The sequence below is a fragment of the Mustela erminea genome, chromosome 5 (genome assembly GCF_009829155.1).
Source record: "Mustela erminea isolate mMusErm1 chromosome 5, mMusErm1.Pri, whole genome shotgun sequence".
NCBI classification, from domain to species: Eukaryota; Metazoa; Chordata; class Mammalia; order Carnivora; family Mustelidae; genus Mustela; species Mustela erminea.
The window spans coordinates 94,833,880-94,847,865 of record NC_045618.1 but is presented as its reverse complement, the minus strand read 5'-3'; the positions used below and the strand labels follow the sequence as shown (position 1 = coordinate 94,847,865).

The 13,986-nt window shown below is 36.0% G+C and overlaps 1 long non-coding RNA gene across 1 annotated transcript in view; it reads right to left on the bottom strand.

The window, feature by feature from the left end:
- Positions 1 to 5,811: 5,811 nt before the first annotated feature.
- The window catches only part of LOC116591340, a 38,179-nt gene continuing 30,004 nt past the window's right edge, over positions 5,812 to 13,986 (bottom strand). Inside the window, exons 3-4 of the long non-coding RNA XR_004285965.1 lie at positions 6,570 to 6,647; positions 5,812 to 5,896 (exon numbers count right to left, since the gene is read on the bottom strand). This is a non-coding gene — a long non-coding RNA (uncharacterized LOC116591340). The remainder of the gene's footprint in view (positions 5,897 to 6,569; positions 6,648 to 13,986) is intronic.

Below are 13,986 nucleotides of genomic sequence, written 5' to 3'. Positions count from 1 at the left end.
TAAATGAGGCAGAAGAGAGAATTAGTGATATAGAAGACCAAATGACAGAGAATAAAGAAGCTGAGCAAAAGAGAGACAAACTACTGGACCACAAGAGGAGAATTCGAGAGACAAGTGATATCATAACACAAAACAATATTAGAATAATTGGGATTCCAGAAGAAGAAAGAGAGAGGGGAGCAGAAGGTATATTGGAGAGAATTATTGTAGAGAATTTCCCTAATATGACAAAGGGAACAAGCATCAAAATCCAGGAGGTGCAGAGAACTCCCCTCAAAATCAATAAGAATATGTCCACACTCCATCATCTAGTAGTAAAACGTACAAGTCTTAGTGACAAAGAGAAAATACTAAAATCAGCTCAGGACAAGAAGTCTGTAACATACAATGGCAAAAATATTAGATTGGCAGCAGACTTATCCACAGAGACCTGGCAGGTCAGAAAGAACTGGCATGATATATTCAGAGCACTAAATGAGAATAGAAATCATAAAGATCAGAACAGAAGTCAATGAACTAGAACACAAAAGAACACTAGAACAAATCAACAAAACTAGGAGCTCATTCTTTGAAAGAATTAATAAGATGGATAAACCCCTGGCCAGACTTATCCAAAAGAAAAGAGAAAGGACCCAAATAAACAACATCATGAATGAAAGAGGAGAGATCATAACCAACACCAAAGAAATACAAACAATTATAAGCACATATTATTAGCAACTATACTCCAGCAAATTTGACAATCTGGAGGAAAGGGATGCATTCCTAGAGAAGTATAAACTACCAAACTGAACCAGGAATAAATACAAAACCTGAACAGACCCATAACCAGTAAGGAGATCGAAGCAGTCATCAAAAATCTCCCAAGAAACAAAAGCCCAGAGCCAGACGGCTTCCCAGTGGAATTCTACCAAATATTTAAAGAAGAATTAATACCTAGTCTCCTGAAACTGTTCCAAAAAATAGAAACCAAAAGAAAACTTCCAAACTCATGTATGAGGACAGCACTATCCTGATTCCAAAATACTAGCCAATAGGATCCAACAGTAGATTAAAAAGATCATTCACGGGGCGCCTGGGTGGCTCAGTGGGTTAAAGCCTCTGCCTTCGGCTCAGGTCATGATCCCAGGGTCCTGGGATCGAGCCCCATGTCGGGCTCTCTGCTCAGTTGGGAGCCTGCTTCCTCCTCTCTCTCTCTCTGCCTGTCTCTTGGCCTACTTGTAATCTCTGCCTGTCAAATAAATAAATAAAATCTTTAAAAAAATAAAAAATAAAAAAAAGATCATTCACCATGACCAAGTGGGATTTATTCCAGGACTACAAGGTTGGATCAATGTCCACAAATCAATAAATGTGATATAATACATTAATAAAAGAAAGAACAAGAACCATGTGATACTCTCAATAGATGCTGAAAAAGCATTTGACAAAGTACAGCATCCCTTCCTGATCAAAACTCTTCAAAGTGTAGGGATAGAGAGTATATACCTCAATTTCATCAATGCCATCTATGAAAAACCCACAGCGAATATCATTCTCAATGGGGAAAAATAGAGAGCTTTTTCTCTAAGGTCAGGAACACGGCAGGGATGTCCATTATCACCACTGCTATTCAACATAGTACTAGGAGTCCTAGCCTCAGGAATCAGACAACAAAAAGAAATAAAAAGCATCCAAATTGGCAAAGAAGAAGTCAAATTATCACTCTTTCCAGATGATATGATACTTTATGTGGAAAACCCAAAAGACTCCACTCCAAATCTTCTAGAACTTGTACAGGAATTCAGTAAAGTGTCAAGATATAAAATCAATGCACAGAAATCAGTTGCATTTCTATATACCAATAACAAGACAGTAGAAAGAGAAATTAAGGAGTCAATTCCATTTACAATTGCACCCAAAACCATAAGATACCTCAGAATACACCTAACCAAAGAGGCAAAGAATCTGTACTCAGAAAACTATAGAGTACTCATGAAAGAAATTGAGGAAGACACAAAGAAATGGAAAAACATTCCATGCTCATAGATTGAAAGAACAAATACTGTGAAAATGTCTATGCTACCTAAAACAATCTACACATTTAATACAATCTCTACCAAAAATACCATCCTTTTTTTTTTTCAAAGAAATGGAACAAATAATCTTAAAATTTATATGGAACCTGAAAAGACCTCAAATAGCCAGAGGAATGTTGAAAAAGAAAACCAAAACTGGTGGCATCACAGTTCCAGACTTCAAGCTCTATTACAGAACTGTCATCATCAAGACAGTATGGTACTGGCACAAAAACAGACACATAGATGAATGGAACAGAATATAGAGCCCAGAAATGGACCCTCAACTCTATGGTCAACTAATCTTCAACAAAGCAGGAAAGAAAGTCCAATAGAAAAAAGGCAGTCTCTTCAAAAAATGGTGCTGGGAAAATTGGACAACCACATGCAGAAGAATGAAACCGGACCATTTCCATACACCACACACAAAAATAGACTCCAAATGGATGAAAGACTTCAATGTGAGACCTGGAATCCATCCTCAGCCACAGCAACTTCCTCCTAGAAACATCGTCAAAGGCAAGGGAAGCAAGAGCAAAAATAAACTATTGGGACTTCATCAAGATCGAAAGCTTTTGCACAGCAAAGAAACAGTTAACAAAACCAAAAGACAACTGACAGAATGGGAGAAGATATTTGCAAATCACATATCAGATAAAGGGCTAGTACCCAAAACCTATAAAGAACTTATCAAACTCAACACCCAAAGAACAAAGAATCCAATCAAGAAATGGGCAGAAGACATGAACAGACATTTCTGCAAAGAGGACATCCAGATGGCCAACAGACACATGAAAAAGTGCTCCACATCACTCAGCATCAGGGAAATACAAATCAAAACCACAATCAGATATCACCTCACACCAGTCAGAATCGCTAAAATTAATAAGTCAAGAAATGACAGATGTTGGAGAGGATGCAGAGAAAGGGGAACCCTCCTACACTGTTGGTGGGAAAGCAAGATGGTGCAGCCACTCTGAAAAACAGCATGGAGATTCCTCAAAAAATTGGAAATAGAGCTACCCTATAACCCAGCAATCGCACTATTGGTATTTACCCTAAAGATACAAATGTAGTGATCTGAAGGGGCATGTGCACCCGAATGTTTATAGCATCAATGCCCACAACAGCCAAGCTATGGAAAGAACCTAGATGTCCATCAGCAGATGAATGGATAAAGAAGGTGTGGTGTATATATGTAATGGAATATTATGCTGCCCTCAAAAGAAATGAAATCCACCATTCAGAACGATGTGGATGGAACTAGAAGGTATTATGCTGAGTGAAAGAAGTCAATCAGAGAAAGACAATTATCATATGATCTCCCTAATATGAGGAATTTGAGAGGCAGAAGGAAAAAATGAAACAAGATGGGATCAGGAGGAAGACAAGCCATAAGAGACCCCTAATCTCACAAAACAAACTGAGGGTTGCTGGGGCAAAGGGGGCGTATGGAGGTGGTTGGGTTATGGGCATTGGGGAGGGTATGTGATGTGGTGAGTGCTGTGAAGTGTGTAAGCTTGATGATTCACAGACCTGTACCCCTGGGGCAAATAATATATTATATGTGAATATAAATAAATAAATAAATACACTGTAAAGTCCACAATATTTTGCTCATGGACATAGAGCAAAGATAGGAGCCTAGTTTAAAAGTTGAAGAGAGGTACCTAGAATTCCTTCTTTTCCTTCTACTAAATTAACTAGTAAGAAATATTTGGGCAGTCTAATAGTTAACTAGACCTATGTAAATAAATAAATAAATAAATGAAAAGTGTTCTCAAGAAATTCTCTGGAAGAAACACAATTCATAATCATGAAATAATTAGAGACTAGCTCACATATAGGAAAAAACTAAATTGTCTGAAATAAACAATATACACCACCAAAGTTTAGCCTCTATTGAGGCTACAGGAACCCATCTCTTGCCCCATACAATACTCCCCAGTAGCAATAACTTCAAGGGTCCTGGCATAACATAACTAAATCAGAGATAATTAGATGGGCAGAATCTGAGATTTTATTGATGACTACAGAGATCAAAGATATGGTCTCATCCTATCATAGAGAGAAGCTTTCATGAAGATTTCCTAAGTCCCCACATTATAATAACTTTATTAGTTTCACAGTGCTCCCCCCATCAAAATAATACCTACTTCCATGTAATGTGGAGAGGGGAGGAGAAGGAGGAGAGGGTGTCATGTCAGGAAAGAAAGCTTGTTGTCCTTTTCCTAAGAGGTTTCTAAAACCTACCTGGCTCAATGGCTTAACTTAGTCTTTTATCTTTCAAATAGGCCATCATGAGGCTCCTTGATCCCTCAAACAAGCTTCACAAATCTTAAAGGTATAAAGGAATAAATGAAGGAAATCAAATCTTCACCATTCTACCTTAGTCTTGTTTTCAGAAGGAGCCATAACTGATTATCAGAAAATTAGCCTCCACATCTCAGCTCACTGGTTTTCAGTTAGTGAAGTGTTTTTAAGCTGTGCTTTGCAACTGTTTAGCACAGCATGAAATCCATTTTTAAAAATTATGTTATATATTTGTATTCAGGTTTACATGATCATGATATAAAATGCTTTCTTAGTATGGGTCACAAGTCAAAATATTTGAAAACACTGGTCTAATCTGTTAAGAGGGAATGAGATGAACAAAGGAAATGCACCATATTGACACCTATCTATACAATACATTAAAATAATTTTCAGCAGATGAGGGGAGAGGACAAGACATCTACCAGATCTAATAACATCAGAACAGTGTCAGTTCTTAATATGATAGCTCTACTTGCCTCCTCTCATAGAAGGATCTGGAGAGGACTCCAAATTTAAATGTTGAGTTCATTCTCTCTCACTATTTACTATGTAATGGTTGTCATTTCCCTAGATCTATAAATAAAGGTATATATGCTTATGGCTGCTTAAGAGTTTATGTGTCTATGTACAAAATATATACGTGTATAATGGTATTTCTTGTTAAGATGGGCAATACTGAACCTGTCCATAATAAATCTTGTTAAGGAGACTTTATCTGATAGAACACATGTAATGTAGGTGATTACCTCAGAGGGTGTGGAGGAGAATGCCCTAAAGAAACAAACTGCAAGTTATGATAAGCTGTCCGTGAATATTGAATAAAGGCCTGCAGTAAAGGTAGCCAATAGGACAGCTGACAAGAAACACAGACCATTATATATGTGTGAAATGGCTTCCTTGTCCATTCCTATCCTGCTGTTTCTTGCCTATGCACCCCTGGAGATGTCAGCCCCACTGATGCCAAAACTGCCCTGAAAATTTATCCACCTATCCAGATAGTTGCTTTCATCACCATTACTGCTCATTATTTTATCATTTCTCTTTATCTTCTTTTTTAGATGATGTGCATTATATGTTATATGCTATCTATGCTGACAAATTCATAAAATTCATTATGTGCTACATTTCCAGACTGTGTATATAAAGTTGTTCAAATAACATTTTCATGAGAAAATCATTTTCTCATCTACACATTTTTCATCTGCAAACTCTAAATCTAAAAGAAATGGAAAGCTAAAGGAAGCATACAGAACTTCCCACAGAGCAGAATAAATCAATTTCACTTTAGTCTCACCTCTTTATCCCCAAATATGGTCATTACACTACCTAGAACTGACATAAATAGGAGAAAGAAATGCATGAGGGAAGAGAGGCTGGGTGGGAGTACTATTAAATACCATTTTCATAGTTCTTAGCAATTTTACAAAAGCACTTACATATACATTATAACATTTAATCCAAACTACATTTGATGCTGTAGAGAATATTATTCATCTTCATTTTTCAAATAAAGAATGGAGGCTCTGAAAGGTAAAAACAAAGCCAAGATTCAGAGTCCAACATCTGATCCTTCCATCTATCACACTGCTTCTCTACTGACTCAAGATGTTTGGGGCTTGTTCAAAAGGGATAAGTTAAAATCTTTTCGAAAAAAAAATTTTTAAGATGTAGGGTGGTATATCATCTCAATCCTAACACAATCTTCTATCTACTCTGGTCGTAAGTCTCTACTACTAATTATCATTTTCTTTTTTTTTTTTTTTTTTTTTTAAAGATTTTATTTATTTGTTAGAGAGAGAGATACAGAGCGCAAGCACAGGCAGATAGAGTGGCAGGCTAGAGGCAGAGGGAGAAGCAGGCTCCCTGCCGAGCAAGGAGCCCGATGTGGGACTCGATCCCAGAACGCTGGGATCATGACCTGAGCCGAAGGCAGCCGCTTAACCAACTGAGCCACCCAGGCGTCCCATTTTCCATATTCATCCAAAGCAGCAGTGATAACTGTCTAGAACAAAGCAAATATACTCGTTCCTATTTTCTCATAGCAAACCTACTTTCTGTATCTGAACCTAACATATAATACTCAAAATTTAGAGTCAAAATCAGGAAATTCTGTCATTTTATTCTATTTATAAAATGTAAATACAGGATACCCAAGAACCCAAGTTCAGGTCATCCCAGGATGTTTCCCACACTTACATGGGTATGTTTGCTAGCAAAGTCAAAGTAGATGTGAAAAGAAACAGCTTCTCCGGCAATTCAATCTTTTCCAGTCTCCTATGTCCAAGAGAGTGACGGAAAAGATGTTAAGCTATTCAGCAGGGAAAGTATGGAAGTGTTGAATCACTATATTGTACATCTGAAACCAATATTATACTATATATTAACTAACTGTATTTTAAATAAAAACTTAAGCAAGAAAAAATATTACATTATTAAAAGGAAGAAATCACTTTGATAGACATAGCATTTTATTTGAAAAGAATCTATTGAACATCTCTAATGTACAAGACTGTACCTGCCTACCTACCACAAAAATAGTAATAGTGGTAGAGCTTCAGAGACCCTTCTTGCAGTCTAGGGCTCAGCCAAATGAACAATCATTGGTATTTTATATATTTTCTTAATGCTCTCCTTTTCTCCCTCTCTTGCTTTCTTCCCTAAAGTAATAGGCTATAAATATGACTCAGAACTAAAAGTTCCTAATTAGGACCACTCATATTCACATAATATTGCAGAAAGAACAACTCTGAATCACCTCTTGCCCTGATTCAATAGCTAATATCAACAAAGGGTTCAGTTATCCTATTTTTTTAAAGATTTTATTTATTTATTTGACAGAGATCACAAGTAAGCAGAGGGACAGTCAGGGAGAGAGAGAGGGGGAAGCAGCCTCCCCGCTGAGCAGAGAGCCCGATGCAGGGCTTGATCCCAGGACCCTGGGATCATGACCTGAGCCAAAGGCAGAGGCTTTAACCCACTGAGCCACCCAGGCATCCCACAGTTACCCTATTTTTGGCAGAAGGTTTTTTCCTGGGGTTTCTTTGTTTGTTTTTGTTGTTGTTTTTTGTTTTTTTACAGCTAGAAAGATGTACTATCTATCTATATATATATATATATATATATATATATACTACATATGTATACACACAATATATATACTATATATATAATAAAGTTAGTAATAGAAAAATTTCCCAAGTATGACAAAATGAGATTACACATACACATACAACCTAACCCAAATCCAAACTCAAAATAACCAGGATCCAAAAGGAAAAATATCAGAGACATCAGAGTAAATTTTTCTTGTCACTGTAATTAACCAAGGCTTCATCATTTCTCCCTTACCATATTGCTTTCTTATAATATTTTTATCATATTTCTGATTATTCATCCTATAATACTATTTAGTCCTTAACAGATGAAAGAACTGCTGTTGTTTGAAAAGTTTTTATTGTGCAGTCAAAACAAATCTTTTATTTTAATCATTTACAATTAATTAAGGACACAGTACTTAAAGTTAACTATGGTGAACCTTTTTGTAAAGTGAGTATTTGTAGCAATGCATAAAGTTGAAATTTCATATTTTGGGTTGCATTTTGGCTTTTTCATAACCGGAATAGGTCATTTTGAAGTTTCATATTCACAACCAAATGTGATACTGCAAATAGAGCAGACTATATGTCCATCAATATTTCATGTTAAAATGGCTGAAAACACCACATAACTGTCTTGATTTATCCCAGTACTGATTACTCTAAGGGATTCAGTAAATGCATTACAGATGCAACAAGGACTTCAACAACTATAGCGTCTGGTTCTTATAGATAATATTCCTCACAAGAAAATAAAAGCTGACAACATAACTCGGTGTGAAAAGGTATAACCTAATGGCCTAAGATATCACTCTTTCTTTCTGACCTCAATCTATCATTCAATAACACAGTTTAACATAAGTGAACTGAGACTGAGACTTACACTGAAAACTGCTTACCATTTCTAGAACAACACATGCTTTAATGATGTGTATACAAGCTTCTCTGATTTAGAAGGCTCAACTTAGAAAGTTGCTCTCATCAGGCTTAGGTAAAGTAAGATTCTAACCTATCCACACCTTATTAACTAAAAGTCTCAAAAAACAAAAACAGAAAACAAACCCAGCTACTCATTTTCTTTCCTGGTTATTTTCAGAGAGAAAATGAGAAACAATAGAAGGAAAAGGGAATTGGTTATCAATCTCTCCCTTAGGGAAGGCCCTCAGTGCTTTAAAGAGAGGCTGATTTTCATGCTTTATATTCTGCTTTCCCAGTGGCTTAGGGGAAAGGTAGAGAAAGAAACTACACATCAGAATGAGAGAAAACATTTCATTAGAAGATGGGAAAATTCAGAATTCCTTATAAGTTTCCCTACTTCTCTAAGGTCAAGGTCATATTAATATAAATTCATCTTAAATTAAGAAGAGAAGAGAGGAAGCCCTAATTCCAAAGAACACTCCTGTAATTGCTTAGCTCTTCTCAAAGCTGTGGTACATGCAAAGCTTACTTGGTCAGCAATGAAGCAATAACCCAGAGCCCTGTCTGCACAGGGAGCCTGAGCCCTAACTTGCACCTGACTGACTCATCACCACAGCCATTTGTCTTCCCACCTGAACTGAGATGAGCTGATGTTTTACTAAGTAGCAGTCCCACTTCTTCCAATAAGGAAAATCTGGCAAGGTGTGGCATTCATTACAATAATTTCATAAGAGCCTTTCAACTTCTCCCTTTCAGTAAGACACAATAATAAATTTAACAAACAGCTCCAATCAAATAGATTAGCCATTCAAAAACTGTGTTGAAATACAGAAACCAACAGGTTTCAGCTCTTTGCCTCTCAGCATATAAGAAATAAGGGAAGTACCAGTAATTCCCTTCCAACGTAACCTTTTCAAGCTTTTCAACTCTGGGATACTTTTACCTTTCAAAAAAACAGAAATGTTGCTTTAAGTATTATTTTCAAAACAACAAATTATCATTTAAGATGAGCAACAGACTTGTAGACTTTTTAGAGGTTATAGGTTACTTTCCCCGAGCATAACAACGTTTGAAATCCAAGTATCTTACAAGACTCTTTTGCCAGAAATAAAATTTGCAAGGATGGTTTTATGACAAAAAATAAAATTGTGTGTGTGTTTCTGCAGATATAAAGGAAGAGGGAATATTTTATCCTTCTTATCTTGCTGAGATTTTCATCAGCAGTTAGACGGCCCTACAGTTTTATTGTTAGTACCAGAATTTCATTAATTAGCATCAAGAGAAAAATAAAGAATAGGCTAAAAAGCTCAAAACTTACAAAGTAAAAAAGGGAAAAGGCCAAATAAGTTTTTAAAATTATTTTTTTATTTTTTTATAAACAATATAATGTATTATTAGCCCCAGGGGTACAGGTCTGTGAATCGCCAGGTTTACACACTTCACAGCACTCACCATCCAAATAAGATTATTAATAAGTGAAAATTGGGGCATGTAATGTTTTGCATCCTCATCTGGCAACTCAATGACATTACATTTAGAAAAATAATAATTATTGCTCTTATAAAGGGAGCTCCATTACATGGGAGAATTATGATAATTTGCATGAATAGCTTAAGCTTCAAAACTCTGACTTGGAAACACAAAATTTGTAGTTAACATATTAATTCTTGTGCTCGCTTCAGCAGCACATATACTAAAAATACTTAACATATTAATTCTAGACATTTCTTTCATTAAAAAGTTGGTAAAAATATATTATGTTCTTATCTGAAATATAAATGAATTTTTAATTCCTTAAAGGGATTCTGCATTATGTAAAAGAAATTTGAGAATTAGTATGCAATTCTGAGGATCAAGGCCCTTTCCAGAAGCATAAAATATTCAATTAACTATCCTGTAGAATTTTTAATTGTGACATTGAAATGCTAAGCAGAGTATTAACATCTATTATTCTTTATGAATTAATATTTTCCAGAACTGCATACACTGTCAGTTCTCTAATAGAACTTTAGGGCACTATTTAAGTTTTTGGTTTCATGTCTCGACCCAAGTTAAAGGGTCGTGTTTAATTCTGACAAAGCTCCTTTTCATAACCAATGAAGCATCATTTCAACCAAGGATATACACTTGTTTAATTTCCAAGGGGGTATTTTTTAAGACACTAAGACAACTTCTTGCATAATTTCAAAATCAATTAAGATGTTCCAAATTCCTAATGCTGTGCTATAAGGAATTATTACCATCATGTGCTTTCTGGCTCATCTCTTTCCTTCACAAAAAGAGCAACAAGTCCTCTACCCCACTTCCAGAGTCAAGCCAGCTCTGCATAAAAGTGTAATCAGCACAGTAGAAGGTATTATACAGTATTCTTGATATACCACTAAAACTTAAATGAAAAAAACTGATAACAAATAATGGTTAAGAGTCTGAATTATGAAGTCAGGAAGTCAGACAGAGCTAATCTAAATATTGAATGACTTTAATCAAGTTACCTAATCCCTTCAAATCTGTCCTCTCATCTGTAAAATGAGAAAAATGATACACTTACTGCCATAGGAATCGTGTCAGAATTATGAAATAATGCAGGTGTAATAGAGAATGATCAGTAGCTATTTTATTTTTACTACATTAAAGCTCTGTGCATCACCTGGACGTTTCTTTTTTTTTTAAGATTTTTATTTATTTATTTGACAGAGAGATCACAAGTAGGCAGAGAGGCAGGCAGAGAGATGGGGGAAACCGGCTCCCCGCTGAGCAGAGAGCCCAATGCAGGGCTCAATCCCAGGACCCTGGAATCATGACCTGAGCTGAAGGCAGAGGCTTTAACCCACTGAGCCACCCAGGCATCCCTGATCTGGACATTTCTAAAACTCAGTATAATTCCAGAATAATAAATGGGTTTTTAGCTTATCTATAGCTGTAATCAGTTAGTAGCAGCTGCCTAGAGCATTGTGCTAAGAATAATCAATGACGCATCATTTCAAACTAAGGAAAGATTATATTTGCTTAGTAAGAGAGGGAGAATTATAAATATATTATAAAAACCTCTTATATAATTTCAAAATCAATGGGATTTTTTAAATCTGAGTCTGGACTTAGCCAAAAAGAGTTATCAATTATTACTCTCTACTATAAGCCCAGAATGGGGATATAGCCATGTTTCTATCCCTAGCATAGCTCTGTATTTCTTGTCATATAAGTAATTATTCCTGCTGATGAATTTTTTGGCTTTTCACTTAGTTTGCCTTCATGCAAATTAGAAAATTCATTCATAGACATTTCTGCAAAGAAGACATCCAGGTGGCCAACAGATAGATGAAAAAGTGCTCCACATCACTCAGCATCAGGGAAATACAAATCAAAACCACAATGGGATATCACCTCACACCAGTCAGAATGGCTAAAATTAACAAGTCAGGAAATGACTTGAGGTGAGGATGCAGAGAAAGGGGAACCCTCCTACACTGTTGGTGGGAATGCAAGCTGGTGCAACCACTCTGGAAAGCAGCACGGAGGTTCCTCAAAAAGTTGAAAATAGAGCTAGCCTATGACCCAGCGATTGCACTACTGGGTATTTACCCTAAAGATACAAATGTAGTGATCCGAAGGGGCACGTGCACCCGAATGTTTATAGCAGCAATGTCCACAATAGCCAAACTATGGAAAGAACCTAGATGTCTATCAACAGATGAATGGAGAAAGAAGAGTGGTATATATATATATATGGGAATACTATGCAGCCATCAAAAGACATGAAATCTTGCCATTTATGACGATGTGGGTGGAACTAGAGGGTATTATGCTTAGTGAAATAAGTCAATCGGAGAAAGACAACTATCATATGATCCCCCTGATATGAGGAAGTGGGGATGCAACGTGGGTTTGGGGGTTAGGAAAAGAATAAATGAAATAAGATGGAACCAGGAGGGAGACAAACCATAAGAGACTCTTAATCTCAAAAAACAAACTGAGGGTGGCTGGGGGAAGGAGGGTAGGGAAAGGGTTATGGACACTGAGGAAGGTATGTGCTATGGTGAGCACTGTGAAGTCTGTAAACCCAGAGACTCACAGACCTGTACCCCTGGGGCTAATAATACATTATATGTTAATTTTTAAAAAGTTTGAATTTAAAAAAAAAAAAGAAAATTCGTTCATATGTGTAAAAGAAAAATCGTGAGCAGATCTGGAGAAAATTACTAAAACAGCCTTGGTCCAAGACATGTCAATTCAAACTGCCAATGCAACACTGCCAAGAATGTTCAGTTGACTGACACGTTATCACAATAAATGGGGTTTTCTTTCTGTTTTGATTTTTAAGTAGGCTCTACACCTACTGTGGAGTCCAACTCTGAGCTTGAACTCATACCTTGAAATCAAGACCTGAGCTGAGATTAAGAGTCAGGTGCTTATGTGTGCCTGGGTAGCTCAGCTGGTTAAGTGTATGCCTTTGGCTCAGGTCATGAGCCCAGGGTCCAGGATTTGAGACCTGGAATTGAGTCCTGCATCGAGTCCCACATTAAGCTCCCTGCTCAGAGAGGAGTGTATTTCTCCCTTTGCCTGCCACACCCCTTGTTCATGTTCTCTCTCTCTTTCATAAAAAAATCTTAAAAAAAAAAAAGTAATTTGCCTAATCAAATGAGCCATCCAGGTGCCCCAATAAATGTTTATTTTTTAAATCAATACATATGTATAAACATTAGGCCAAATAGTTCTACATATTGAAAAATAATGTGTTTGCTTCTTTTTGAAATGTACAAAGAAAGCTAGAGATCACTTACATTAAGGTAGTTTTTGAATAGTGGTGATTTTTTTTTTTCTTGCAGAAACAAATATTCAAAGATAGCCTACTACCCTACTGCCAACTTCCTTAGTTAAAAATATATATGATTTTAATAGTTTCCTATCTCACATTTAGGTCTTTAATCCATTTTGAATTTATTTTTGTGTATAGTATAAAAAAGTTGTCCAGTTTCATTCTTTTGCAGGTTGTTGTCCAGTTTTTCCAACACCATTTGTTAAAGAGATGTTGTTTTTCCATTGGCTATTCTTTCCTAGTTTGTCAAAAATTAATTGACCATATAGTTGTGGGTCCATTTCTGGGTATTCTATTCTGTCCCATTGATCTATGTGTCTGTTTTTGTGCCAGTTCCATACTGTCTTGATTTTAGAAAAGCAAGCAATACAGAAGAGAAAAAAAATTTTAAAACAATTTAAAAACAGAGTTCATCTGCTAAACTCATATTACATAAATTCGTTAGATTTACTAAAGATGTTTTTCAACAGTTCATATATAATCCTATTCAATATTTATCTTTTGCTTAGATAACATATCAAAATTAAGATTTTTGTTACCATTAATGTAGTATAGTTAATAATAGCATCCAGCAAGACATGAAAGATTAAGCCATCTTCCCCAAATAAAAGATTAAGCCATCTTCCCCAAATAAACATTGCCATAGCATCTTAAATTTACCAACTGAAAGTTATTGCTAATTCAACTCACACAATCAGTGAAATAAAGTGGTTTTATTAAAATACAATGCTAAAAAAAGAAAAAATACAATGCTGTCATCCATAGTTTGACTAACATCTATTTTCTT